This window comes from Ambystoma mexicanum, chromosome 2q (genome assembly GCF_040938575.1).
Source record: "Ambystoma mexicanum isolate Mex_15411 chromosome 2q, UKY_AmexF1_1, whole genome shotgun sequence".
NCBI classification, from domain to species: Eukaryota; Metazoa; Chordata; class Amphibia; order Caudata; family Ambystomatidae; genus Ambystoma; species Ambystoma mexicanum.
This window is the reverse complement of record NC_090924.1, coordinates 793,222,121-793,237,555: the sequence shown is the minus strand read 5'-3', so window position 1 is coordinate 793,237,555 and position 15,435 is coordinate 793,222,121.

The following is a 15,435-nucleotide window of genomic DNA, read 5'->3' as shown; positions in this document are numbered from 1 at the left end:
GGATATCTGGGGCGATTTCCGATATCCTCTCTTTCAGCATAGCATATAACAGTTTTTCCACACATAGACGCCCAGGTTTCAGTTTAGGATCCACACGCCTTGCTGGCCCTTCAGAAATGTTATCCTGGAAACAAATATACACATATAAGGAGCAACCTCTTGATATTTCTTCTCTCTTTAAAACAGTTTCTGGCGTGCTGCACAAGGTTTGAGGGGTTTCCTAAAAGTGTATAGGTCACAAAAATCGTTATCCATTAAACGGGCTACCCTGTATCTAAAAACCACAGTACCAGCCATTTGTAAAGATCTTAATTTTTTCTCAGGATTGCGACAATATAGTATTTCTATCCATGTTTTTGATAAAACACTCTCCACACTAGCATGTATGCGCATGCCCATGCCTTTATAGACAGTTTTAAGCAACTGAAAAGCTTTATATGAATTCAAAATAAAACATATCCGACGTATTGCTCTAGCATGATCATTCGGAAGTAAACAGTCATGAGCATCCTGTTGCGGGTCATCGCCTTTATGTCCATAGCACCATCAATAATAATCACGCTTCAGGCATACTTTCACTACACAGGCCGCAATAGCCTGAACAGTTGAGGTTTCCAAAAAAGTCAGTTTCCTCTTCTTCTTCATCAGATCTTTCAAAGCGTTTTAAGCAGACACACTTCTTACACTTATTACGAGCTTGGGTTGCTTACACTTATTTACGATATTGAATGAAGACCACTGACTTTTAGCGCCCCACAGCATCAGATGACTCCATAAACAGCCTATCTTCATTGGGATTTGTTTCTAGCTCTGGGGTCATGACTGCCTTTGGAAACAGCTCCTCCAGAACGCCCAGGTCCGCATACAAGGGCTCTTCAAGAGTCTTCATAGATTCGTCCATTGCCTTCAGATGGGCCTCTGTGTAGTCTGCATCCGTTATACCCATCTCTACACCATCACAACCTTCATCAGCAGCTTTGAAAGGGTAGGAATCAGGAGGTGTCATATCACCAAGATTCATTAAAAAAATACCCTGGCTCAACTCATCTTCATACTCATCCCACTACTAGCAGGGCATCACAATACCTCATCAGCTACAGGAATTGTTGTCTGACTTCTATGACTATCAGACTTTTCAGCTGTGTTGCAGGCGTCATTCCCTAAGGTATTCTTAGAGTAGTAGCTGTAATGCTTCATGATTCAGGGTATTGCTAGCTTTATGCAAATAGTACAGCCAGTCTCCAGGAGCGCTGTGTAACTCTCTCCAGAGCTCCTCTCTATATATACACCTCACTCTGCCCCCATGGGAGGGAGCATAACTACACCATCCCCACAACGCCCCCCAGGCCTGCCCCTGACATCACAACTTCATAGCTACATCATCTCTCAGAACCCTGGGCCTTACCTACACTTCCTGGATCTTGCACTGACCTGGGGATTGTCCACCACCCCTCTACCACCTTTCCGCCTTCCCTCCACACCAATTACTAGAGGGGCCAGTCACACCCTTCACACAGCACCTTCCAGTTACAAGACCTTTGCCCCCAGCCTAGTCCTACTGCCGGGAAATGCCCTTTCCTAGGGCTGCACTTCCGGAACACATTGCATGATGTCACTACTAGGTTAGGTGCTAGGGGAAACTTCAGGGACACTGCAGTGATGTCACAATCCCTGCTGGGCCACGCCTAGCCCCCAGAATCATGGCTCACCCCACATCACTGCCGGGAAACGCCCTTTCCTAGGGATGCACTTCCGGAACACATTGCATGACGTCACTACAGCACCGGGACATCGCGTAGGGAGGGACTTCCGCTAGCACGGACCTCTCAGAAGGGTGGGGCATCCAGTATGACATGGTTTACAGCTGTTAAGCTGATGAAAGGTATATTACTATACTACTTGGGTGGTATAGATAGAACGGGACAGAGTGGATGGAACTGGACAGAGTGGATGGAATTGGACAGAGTAGATGGAATTGGACAGATTGGATGAATTGGACAGAGAGGTTGGAATTGGACAAAGTGGATGGATTTGGACAGAGTGGATGGAATTGGACTGAGTGGATGTACCACACGTTGTATCGCTGTGCACCTGTTCCCATGTTGTTGCCATATATATGTATCCCCTATATATGCTATATATCTGTATTCCCATATATATCTGTATCCCCTTATATACCTGTATCGACCCCTGTCACTATATATCTGTAGCCCTTTATATACATGTGTCCCCATTTATACTGGTATCCACCTCTGTCGCTATTTATCCGTATGTTGCTATGTATGCCCCCACCGTCCTGTCCACGTGCGGGGTCTAAGGTCTAAGGTCTAAGGAGCTTTTACAGATAACCACCATATCACACCACTACGCTTACTCTCTTCTATACACCATCATTCACCTAGAACACAGCTATACCCGTGATAATTCGGCCTAGCTGTTCACATACGAATACGACCCCATGAACACCTCATCACCCTAATAAAACACAGCTAGCTGAGCACATTCCAGCTAGATGTTCACATAGCCGTTCCTCAGGCCAAACACAGCCAGAACCCAGTCTGGGTGTCCACCCACCAGACTGCACACATCCAACTGATATCTTCAGCACCACACCTATCGCTAGGAAGCAGCTATCTTCCAACAACTAGACCAGCTGCACACATATCCGGTGCACCCATGTACCATGCAACACTATCTCTCTCTACTAACTCGAACTATGGTTCCCGAGGACGTTCAACCTACCAGCGCTTTGAGGTCATACCAATGATATATAAAGCGCTATATAAATGCCAAGTAACATAACATAACATAACAGTAGGCTGATTGGTGGGAAGCTATGGTCAAGATCAGCCCACCAGCACCTTAATGCCAGCCTGGGTGCTGCTGGCATATGTGGAAAAGTGATGATGGATACAAGGGTGCCAACCAATTATAGAGGGCCACATAGTAACGAGCCCTATAGTTTGTGTAACCAATGGGACATTGTGTATTTGATGACGTTCGTAGTGACCTGTACTAGAGGAGGGCTAAGTTGCCCCACCTGATTTTAGAGACCCAATCACTTTCCCAAGTATGGAACATATACCTAGATGTTCCCTCTAATCCAAGCACTTTCTCAAATAGGTTTTTGTAGTTTACTACGTAGGATGACGTAAGTAATGATGAGTTTTTACTATATAACCAGCTTTTTTATTAAACTTGCTGAGCGAGAAGATCGAGAGAACTGTCGATGTTCATTGTAACTCCCTGTTTTAGACAACTGAAAATAAAACAGATGTGATTTGCCAACTTCCTGTGTTCGTTTGATTATTGATGTTTGAGTATTTTCTGCATCCCCATCCATCTCAAAGTATTGCTACCTCATTTTAAAGGGCTGGGTCGGTAACCACAGTTCACGTGAGTGTGTGTGTGTGTGTGTAGGGTGTAAAAATGAAGAGCCCCATTGATCCCCTTCATTTTAAATCAGAAGTGGGAAGGCTAGTAGTGCATATGCATATGCAAGGGGCAAATCGATATTGCCCGTGCGTACCCCTTGTGCTCTGCAAAACGAATTTCCCCTTGCTTTTCCTTCCTCACTTTGCATCTGTGATTCCAACTCAAAACCGATTTTACCATTCTGCTCTGACCAAAACCCCAAAGTCCTGTGTGTTATTGTTAGGTGTAGCAAAAAACTATTTTTTCCCATTGCCTTTCTGTTTCCCATATTGGTTCTGTGATCAAATATACAAAAATCAGACTTTCCCATTGTGTGCTGACTAAAACCCGAAAGCCCTGCCTGCTCTTTTTAAGTGTGGCAAAACGAATTTCCATTTTCCTAATTGATGTTTGGAGGGCGAGGGTTGCTGGGAGAAAACTTAACAAAATCTGCTATCACTGTGTGTGTTGAATTGTCATTCTTCTGCCTTGGTGGGTGATTTAAAAGCAAACCATTGTGACTGCTGTCTCTATGTTAGTGCCTTTATAGACGTTATTTTATTTTTGTGTTGCAACAACATTGGTGACTGATGTAATCTATTAGTGATATTTAGCTAAATAAATAAATGAATAAGTATATTCTTAATACATGTGGTGTCGTCATTCACCCAGACCACGTCGGAACGGACACGGGGCAGTGGGAAGGGGAGGGGCAGGGAAAAGGGAGAAACGTCAGTTCCTGTTGATTGATAAGAGAATAAAGACATGTTGAGAAATCTCCTGCCTCGCCTCTCTGCTCATGTGAATTGAATTGCAGGCCCCAACGGTAGGATCGATTCACCCATGATCTCACTTTGGCAAGGAGACATAGGTCCCCACCGCACCAGCAATACCCATTTCTGATATTCCACGATCGACGCAGGAAAATCGCCACTCCAGCCGTGGGCCACCGGACCCTAAAGGGAAGCGGTGGAAAGGGGAGGTGGGTGGGAGCACGAAGGCTCCCCGCCAGCTGGCCACCTCATAAATCATACATACAGGGTTATTGATATAGACTGAGGTTGAATAAAAGGAGGCTTGACTGAGAATACAATCCAATTATTCCATGAGCTGTGGGCAACGCAGAAGACCCTAATGGAAGCTGTATCTGTTCATTCTTAAGTAAGTGCGTCCACTGTTTTTTTTAAACTCCGAATTGAAACAAACTAGTGTTGTTAAAAAAAGATCTAAATTAGCTCTATGTAGTGCATCCTTGTAGGTTTTTTTCTCATTGATTGGGGAAACATTTACAACTGCAGACAGGATTAATCCACCACTTTCGTTTCCTACACCGCTAATCCAAGACGGAGGTGGGTACGATTTTCTGTGTCTATTTTTTTGAGACGCCATATACTACAATAATAGTGTTTGACAAATAATTGAGGATGACATTTGGTTAGATTTTACAATGGGTTTTATCCCTGTTTTTTAGGAGGTGTGGTCCACCCTACAATATGCAACGGGACACAATCAGTTCTCCCGTTTATGTCCTGAAGATGGTTGACCTACATAGTGGACAGATTTGAGTCCAAAGATACAACTGAAACACGTGTCGACCGACTGCGTGATTAATTACAGGCAGTTAAATTTACCTAAGACTGAATTGAGGGAATCTAGTAGTGTTCATGTTGGAAATTGTAGATTGTGACCTAAAGTATTAGGTTATTTGTGTTGATGTTATTGATTGTATGAGAAGGAAGAGTGTGAATGAATGAAATGTAGGGATGAATGCTGATGTATCTGAAGTGAGAATATAACATTTTTTATTGTTCTAAATATTTTACACTAAAGTGGTGATTTATGAGATTTATTAAAAAAGATTGAAAAGATGTGAAAAGGACCATTTGTCGATGTTTGAAAAAAAGATAAAAGAACATGTTGTCATCCTCTATCCAAGGGTCCATTTTCATATTGTTTGACACCTCACAAATCAACCGGGCGGGTCTTCATCACCCCGCCAACGGAAACAAGGAACACCTGTGGGTGGTGCGTGATGACTCCCCACCAGTATAACGCACTCTGTGCGGTCAGAGAGAAAGGTCTCCCACTGACGGCAACAAGGAACTCCTGCGGGTGGAGCGCGATGACTCCCCGCTAGTGCAATACATCCCAGGCGGTCAGAGACAAAGGTCTCCCGCCGACGGCAACGACCGCAACAGGGTCACCAGCGAGCAGTAGAGGCGGGGTCCTCCCGCTCACGAGCGTCAACAGGTTTTAGAGTGCGCACGCTCCCCATTCCTTACACCCCCAGGCAGTGGGAGAGGGTCATTCTCCTGCCTACGGATGCCGCCTACGTGTCTGCAGCACAATAAAAGACACTCTTGGGCCTCCCCAACACAGAATCACTCGCGCACGGCAGGAAAAACGCCGACAAACGGAAACAGCTGCTCTCAGCAGCGGGTGGGAGCACTATAAGCTTCCCGCTGCCAAAGTCCAACCACAGCTGCAAGACAGACCCAAATGCACCACCAACACCTTAGCAGCACACAGGTTGCGCACACCACTAGGGGCAGTGCATGAAGTCCATACCTTGTGTCCAACCCATTCCTAACACAGAGACAGTCGAAGACAATGGGTGATGAGTCAGGAGATGAGTCACTAACAGTGCAAATAACGCCTGCTCGTGCGCTACCCACCAGAATGTCTGACAGCCTATTAACCCAGCTACCATCAAACTTTGATCTCAGTGACACCAGCACGTTGGGGCCAAGTTGGAAGAGATGGCTCCGAGATTTTGAGGTATGCCTCAGAGCTGTAGGCCCACTTGATGACGAAAAGAAGCACAGTTTACTGACTCATGCAATAGGGTCAAATGTGAGAAACATACTAGATGAGCTTCCTGAAGGCAACACGGATACCTACGGCAACCTGAAGACAACCCTCACTGATTATTTCACACCACACACGAATGTGGATTATGAAAGACACATTTTTCACACCACAACACAGACCAAAGGCGAAACCATGGATGCTTTTGTGATGACACTAAGAGTAAAAATGAAGCATTGCAACTTCAACAAATACTCCAATGAGGAAGCACTGCGCTCACAGATCATAGTCGGATGCAAGAGTGTTGACTTCAGAAGACGATTACTACAAAAAACAAGGAAATCTAGAGGAGATCCTACGCTTAGCCCGCTCCGACGCAACCTTAACAGCGCAAGTAGAAGGACTCGATGACATCAAAGTCACCCACGGAAAACATGATAGCCTGAACAAATTTGAAGGTATCTCAAAAGGCAACAGTGACCCCATTTGCTACAGATGTGTTTATGAATACCCGCACGAAGGACAATGCCCTGCCATGGGTCAGGTGTGTCCTGCCTGTGGGGGAGAAAATCACTACAAGGCAGTCTGCCTCATATTTCTCAGCAAAATGGGTGGGACTAGGGGTAACGGACGGTCCACACCAGAGAGTGATCCAAGACATCCAAGCACATTTTGTGCGGCATACCACCAGAGTGACCACACATGCTGCAGACATCAAGTAGAACAGCCGGACAAAAGACATGAAAGAACCTCAATGGAATGGAGGGACAACAAACCCACATCGTCCAAACATAGGAGGCGACCTCAAATATATGTCAGATGCCTAGTGGAACAATCACAGTCTGAGAGCCACGAAAAAAATGGGCTACCTATACGCGTTGGGAAAACCAACAGAAAAAGAGAACAGCCCGATCCTACTGATCCAAGTCAACAAGACGGCCGCCAAATTTCTGGTGGACACAGGAGCTACAGTCAATGTGATTAGTGAAGAGGTATACAACAGCATATCCAATGCACCATGCCTACAGCCAGCTAGAGCACTCATTTTTCCATACGGCTCAAAGACAGACACCATTAGCCTGCAAAGGTTTCTTCACAGCGTCATGCAGGTACAAAGACCACGCCAAAGACATACCCATGCACGCCCTGGAAGCGACCACAGACAGCGGAAGCATTCTCAGTTACAAGGCAAACATTGAAATGGGCCTGATTCACGTCCTCTACAGAACTATGGTGCACAAACACTTCACATTGACACCAACATCACACCAGTGGCACAACATTACAGGGGAATCCCCATCAACATCCAGAAGCAGTTATAAAATGAACTGATCTAACTTCTAGAGGCTGATATCATTGAGCCAGCGGAAGGCCCCACACCATGGGTGTCCCCCATAGTGCCTGTACCCAAACAAGACTCACCCGACATCTGCATATGCGAGGACATGCGACGACCAAAAGAAGCCATCATGAGAGAGCGTCACCAATGCCCACGAATCACAGTTATGGTGCACCTCCTCAACAGAGCCACAATCTTTTCGAAGCTGGACCTCAACAGGGTACCTTCAACTAGAACTCAGCAGGAGGTCCAGATATATCACAACATTCGACACACATCTCGGCTTATATAGGTACAAACGGCTCGGTTTTGGAGTCTCATCAGCAGCAGACATTTTTCAGTCAGAAATCCATAATGTGATCAAACACGTACCAAATTGTCTGAATTACAGTGACGATATTTTAATATTTGGTCAGACTCAGGAACAACATGACAACACGCTCATGCAGGCATGCATGGCTCTGGAGGAAGCTCACCTCACCCTAAATAAAGAGAAATGAGAATTCCAAAAGAAGACACTATGATTTTTTTTTGGTCATATTTTCTCCGAGAGAGGAATGGCACCCAGACCCCGAAAAAGTCAATGCTCTCACAGGTGCTGAACCACCCAACTCCACCAGTGACCTCCACTCCTTTCTAGGACTAGCAAGCTATTGCATGCGATGCATTAAAGATTTTGCATCATTCAGTGCACCCATCAGAGTGCTCACCAAGCTCAACTCAGACTTCAAATGGTCCGATGAATGCCAAGAAGCATTCCCAATCATCAAGGATCGCATTGCCGATGCCAAAAATATGGCTTACTTTGATCCCAGAAAGCAGACGGAACTAATAGTGGATGCAAGTCCTGTCAGCCTCAGGGCCATCTTGACTCAACTGAACGATAGTGATGGGCATGCCATACACGTTGTGTCATAATACCAAGCCGGAGTCTATCAAAACCCGAGCAGGCTTATTCGCAGGCTGAAAAAGACGGCCTTGCAGTAGTCTGGGCCTGTGAACATTTTAACTTGTTTCTGTATGGAAAGCCATTTAGAGTCATCTACGGCATCCCGCAGGCCAAAATGCCTCCAAGGATAGCACGATGGGCATTACGGCTACAAGATCATCAATTCAACATAATCCACAGACCAGGAAAAGAACAGAATCCAGCAGATTTTCTTTCACATCACCTTAACAAAGAATACAAGACAGACCCATCCATCGCAGACCAATAAATCAGGTAAGTGGTGCAAGGGAATACTCCACAAGGCCTTGAGATAGAGCAGATAGCCCGAGAGTCCAATGCAGACCAAGGACTGCAGATCATCATGAGATACCTGGAGACGGGTAGATGGAAACATGCAAAGCAACTCAAAGAAAGTGTGGGGGAAGAAGCAAAACAAGACATCAGATGCCTGTTGGCCGTAAAAGATGAATTTGCAAAATCAGAAGAAGGACTTCTATTAAAAGACACCAAATTGATAATCCCTCACAGCCAAAGACAAAAGGTCCTAGAGGTGCTGCATGAAGGACATAGAGGGATAGTGTCCACCAAAGGATGCTAAGGCAAAAACTATGGTTCCCTAAACTTGATGCTCAAGAACTGCCCCACCTGTGCAGTTATAAACCCTCAGACCAGACCTGAACCTCTCAGTATGACGGAACTACCCAAAGGAGCATGGGAAGAGATTGCTGTGGACTACTATGGACCACTCGAAGGAGGTGAACACATCCTAGTGGTGGTTGACAAATACTAGAAATTCCCAGACTTGGAAATTGTACCATCCACAGCAGCATATCACGCCATTCCTGCGTTAGAATGTTCGCCACCTACGGCATCCCCAAGGTTGTAAAAACAGACAATGGACCTCCTTTCATGGGGCAGGACTTCAAAGCCTTCACGGAATACATGGGGTTTCGCCATTGCAAAATAACAGCTTTATGGCCCCAAGCAAACGGCACAGTAGAGATGTTCATGTGCAACATCAAGGGCACTACCCAAATAGCTCGACTAACAGGAGAACCTGTGGAGAAATTAATGTGCCATCTAATGCAAGGCTACCGAAACACCCTCCATAGCACCACCGGCAAGACACCATCGGAGGTGATGTTTGGAAGAAACATAAGAACCAGACTTCCCAACATCACATCAGAAGAGGACAGGTACAAAGGTGATACAGAAATGAGAAACCAAGACATGTTAAAGAAAGCTGACATGAAGAGAACCGCTGACAAGAAAAGGAGGGCTGAAGAAAATGACCTGGAGCCAGGGGACGTGGTCATCGTGAAAGAAACCCAAAGCCGAAAAAACATGGCTGCATTCAACAAAGAGCCTCTCACTGTAGTAGGAACAAAAGGCTCCCTTGTCACTGATGAAGGCAACCGAAAGACCACAACGAGAAACTCCTCGCACTTCAAGCGCATGGCAGGGATCATACCTGTTGTCGAACACAATCCACCAGGTTCTTCTCCTGAATGGCCGCACCCTACGAAGGAGACCAAGGGGATTCCGGCACTGAGGCGCCCCTGTGGATGTCGCCAGGGTCAGCAGTGAAGACCAGCCAGCGACCCCAGAGAATTCGGGAAAAAGCCCCATTGGCTTATTGAAGAAATGTTTTAATTGCAGAACTCTTTATTTAGTATCAGGGTTGTGGGGGAGGGTGGGCGGTGTCGTCATTCACCCAGGCCACGTGGGAAGGGAAACGGGGCAGTGGGAAGTGATGGGGCAGGAAAAAGGGAGAAATGTCAGTTCCTGATGATTGATAAGAAATAAAGACATGTTGAGAAATCTCCTGCCTACGCCTCTCGGTTCATGGGACTTGAATTGCAGGCCCCAAACATAGGATTGATTCCTCCACGTTCTCACAATGCACACTGGCCTGGTTCCTAATTTGTTGGGGTTGTGTGCGAGATGGGTTGGGGGCCTTATCAAAAACATCCTGAAATAAATGAAAGCGCTTCAACACGACAAAGACATGAACGGGGCCTTCGGCCCAGTCTTCATGGCAGGCTAATGGGCCTGCACGATGGTCCGGGACAGCCCTTTCCCGGTCAGCCTTTTGGCCCGCAGTCCCAGCCCACGTGCCCGCTTTGACCCTTGAAATCCCAGGGGGCCTGGTCGACCCGGACCCAGTGGAGTAACTTTGCTGAAAATGTTGGAGGGGACATGACAACTGAAAGAAAGGGGCAGGTTGGAGGAAGGGCAGACAGTGGCTCTGAGGGGTAACACTAAACTACTACACCACAATAGTCCATTGCCAACACTCTGTTATAACTTTCATAAGACTGGTGGCGTATCTTTAAAATTCAATTCTAAAGACACTCCCGTCTTCTGAAACATATAACACTAGAGTTGGTCTTTAGAATTGACTGCATTGAAACAGCAAAAAAGCCTGTGTCACTTCTACCTAAAGAGGGCCTGCAAGCAGGCTGAAGGGAGTTGATGTCTGATTATTACCACCAGGGCACTGACTCAAACAGACATATAGACATAATACAGAGTGGATGCCTGCAAGATTTTAAAACAGCACATTAGGTTGCTTATTCTGATTTCATTAATTACATGCAACATTCCTACTCATTTAAATTAAGGTATGTTTTCTTGTGTTCAAATGATGACAAGCAGTAGCGTAACGAGCAGGAGGTCAGACTGGGACATTTGTCAGGGTTCGCCACTCTCGTTCGGCACCTCAAAGAGGGTGCCCAAAGGAAAGGTGTCCCACTAGTAGGACAATGTGTGCCAAGCAAATCCTGCTCAGCACGCTTATTGTCCTGGCAACAGGACACCTTACCCTTTCCAAACGGTAGAGGTGTCTTGCTGCCAGGACAATGTCCCAAGGAGCTCCGGGAAACAGAGGGTCCTCACGTTGTTCTGTGTTAACAGAGCATTTCAATGTGTGCCATGAGGCACCGAATCGAGGGAAGGGGCGACTATTAGCAGGGACTTTTGTCTCTTTAGAAATGTGTATGGGAGGGAGTGATCAGAAGTGATAAGGGTGCATAATGCTGCAGGCTTTATGAAATAATGACTATGGCTTTAAAACCCCAGGGGGATTTGTTAGGCTCACATTAATCTGCATAATGCTATTGTGGCTTTGCATGCAAGATGGGGAGAATAAAACTAAAGCCATACTCCCATTGCTCAACATATTTCTATGCAATGTATATAGTGTATGGTAAGTTTACCATGAAAGGCTAGCATATTATGTAATATGGTTTGCTTGCATGGCATTGCCAGAAGTAATTATTTAAGCACATGAAATGTAAAGCAAAACCTTACTAAATATCTATATCAACTAAACTTGGGAAGAAGTGGACAGGTGCGTAAATTGTTCACATCCCAGTTTCACCATTTAACCAAAGTGTGTGATCCTGGGAAATTCATTAAATCACACTGTGCATTATCTGAAGCTCTGTACTTGATTCTGATTCCCTTCAAAGCTTATGTTAATATGTCATGCTATTATAATAAAAAAACAGCCTAATGGCTATTGAGTTGCTCCATATATGACAATAGTGCAATATAGGTATTGTGCACCACAAAGTTATTTGCCACTTGGCTTACTTATGGCAACTTATTCTAAAGTCGCTTCCATGGTGCCTATATGTATCAAAGACTAATTATGCTCCTTGCAATGTCCTTTTCTGTGACGTCACTTCTGTTTGTGCAATCCATGTGCAAATTCAGAGGTTTCAATGTATTTTACATGTATTGCAGAGGGACTGGACAGAGCTCTAATAGATGACTTTCCTGCATCTGCAATGACCCTGCAGTTTTTTTTTTTTATCCCAAAAAATGCCATCTGCCACTAATGTTACCAAAAAAGTAGATTGGGCGGGGTGGGCGGTTTGGGGGAGTAAATTAAAATGTTTACACGCACTGCATTTCATGGCTCACCTCACCCCTCACTCTTGCATGCTGGATTCTCCCCTGACCCCACATGTTATTGTCCAAATGTGCCCCCTCACTAAGGTCAGCCTGCAGCACAGCCCAGCCTTCCAATAAACATAGCTCTCAGCTCGGCATTATGTAATGAGACAGCGAGACAGCGCAAGCCTGGCTGGGCACCTCAGCCAGGCTCAAGTTGTCCCATTACATGATCAATGAATGCAGCCCCTGACCCTCCCACCAAAACATGGGGGGGGACAAAAAGACATGCCACAAAAGTTGGGGGGACGTGTCCCCCACCTCCACCCTTATAATTACGCCCATGCCCGGATCTGCAGTTGTACAGCAGATGGTAGAGTACCTGCCCAGAAAAGGAGAAGGGGTAGGAGCTGAATGTGACATGTGGCACATGCCACAGCATGCCACCAATCTCTGGGCTGGCTGATGTAAAATGTACAGTTTAAGGGATTTCAAACACATTCAACAAGTGAAAAATACCCTCTCAATCATTGTGGGATTGTTTTATATTAAAACACTTTCAGCAAATGCATAGTTTAAGCACTTATCATGCCCCAGCATGTCACCAATCTCGGAACTAGCTGATGTAAAATGTACTGTTTAAATGACTTCAAAGACATTAAACAAGTGAATATAAAGCCTCACAACCATTGCGAGATGTTATAAATCAATTTTTTTTTAAAAAGAAGAGATAAATACAATTCCGATATCGCCCTTGAACTAACTACCTCACAGACTGCAGACAAAAGTTCTATCATTGCACCAATGCTTTAGATGGGAAACATCTGGTGCTAGTTCTTATGACCTAATCAAAAAGCAGGGCCTGCAAGTCCCTTTTCAGTGTCAATTTTTTACGTGGCATGCCACCTACATATTTCTTTATATCTGCTTCAAATCCGTTTTTTCATTGCTTCAAAATTACTTCAGGCGTCTCACCTCTTAGGCTCTTGTCTTATATTTCATAACCTACAGCAATTGAATGGTTGAAAGCACTTGGAACTGCAGCATGCCACAGCATGTCACCACTCTTGGGACTAGCTGATGGCAAATGTACTGTTTAAATGACTTCAAAGACATTAAACAAGTTAATATAAAGCCTCACAACCATTGTGAGATGTTAGAAATCAAATTTAGTAATAAAAAGCCTGTGCGTCACCTTGCGGCTGCTAGCTGTCTGTCTCCTGTGCATTGCACAATATGGCCTGGGTAGAAGTAGAATCCTCTGACAGCAAGTAAAGCAGAGAAGGGCCTTCAAACATTCTGCAGGACCCCTCTCTGGGACAGCAGATGGAGAAAGCAGCATGGGCAGGTCTAGGGCCGTTATCCCATAAACTGGACTTTCTCCTGGGCTGGGTCGTCTTTTCGCAAGGGCTGACAACTGTGAGGCCCAGAGCCTGCAAGAGACAATGGCAGGAGGAACATAAGGCCAGTGACAAACCACTGTCCCAATCATGCAAAGGGCACACAAAATAGTGGCATGCTAAGGGAAAGGCGTGATGGAAGGGACAAGGTGACATACCCATAGCTCTCAACTCACACGCTTTTGGCGGGTGTCACCCGCCTTGTAAAGGGCTGACTCACACGCCAAGCCTCCTGCACGCCCATTCATTCCAATGGCCGTCTCACCCGCCAAGAACAAAATCGGGTGATTTCACCCGCCTTTGCAAAACGAATGGTTGAGAGCTATGCATAACCCTAGTCCACAGGAAGACCAAGAGGGCAATAAATGGGATTCCAGCAGCACTGAGAGGTCTCACCTTTCTGTGAACTTGGCCACTCCTCATGAAGGAGAACCATGCAAAAGACACAATAAGAGCGTTTAGAAATGCAGAGATAGTTCTCTGGTCGACCCCTTTCATCCAGACCTGCTACTCCACACGAGATCCTTGGAGGGGAAGCCCCCCTTAAGGCCAAAAGGTACTTGAGCAAGCGACTGCGCACGCCTCTAAATAAGGAGGTCTAATTGAAGGCCCAATATCCCATACCTTCTCTGGCGGATAAAGTAGCGGACACTCTGGAGGTGGACTCATTCATGGTGAAGCACACCAAGGACCTGAAAAGGGCATTGACCGCTCATGGATTGCATGCCAGGACACGCTCCCCGATTCCATAGCTCCATTGGCCAAGATAATTAAAATGGTGGAAGAGACCAAAGAGGCCCTGCCTATGGATATGCATATTCTGGCTAATTGGGCACAAAGAGCAGTTTGTTTAATAAGTATTAACAACTGTACGATAGCAGCAGAGTGCAGACGATCATTTTTAGTAAAGATCGACCTGAAACTCAGGAAGTTGGCATCATCTGAGGCCGCTGCAGCAGCTAAAGGGCTTTTGTTTGGAGAAGCTTTTGTCAAAGACATGTCCAGATTTGTTAGCACCTTTGCTGCTCTGGACAAAGGTCAGGCATTGTTAAAAAGAGTGTTTGTGCCCCGTGTATCCGCCAGTGCGGCATAAGCAGAGGCGTTTCAGCCAGCCGCGGAGGAGGCCAGAGGTCCTATAGAGGAAACAACTAGTGACAGCAGGAAGACAGAAGGCTGGATCCTTCCTTCCCCTCCCGTGGAAGAGGCAGGCGTCAGGGCTGGCACTGCAGCAGTAGGTGAGAGTACAGTCGTATGCACACAGCGCAGCAGCAAGCAAAGCATTCCCGCGATAGGTGGGAGGCTAGCGATGCACCTAAGCGCTTGGGAGGAGCTTACCGTGGACTCTTGGGTCGCAGAGACTGTGCAGTGGTGTTGTCTGTAATTTTTAAAGAGCACTGACAAACGAAACTGCAGCAACCTTTCGCAATTTCAGAGTCTTAGGCAGAATCACATGCGGTACCCTTTGGGAACACTACATGCAATTAAGACTACAAGTGTCAGTACAATTTCACCTTTGGTACAAGCCTGTACTACACAGTTATGTGGTAGCATTGGCTGAGCAGCCAGACTTATCTCAAGAGTTTAAGTGAGCAGTAGAACAAGTTACACAAAGGGACCAACAAATA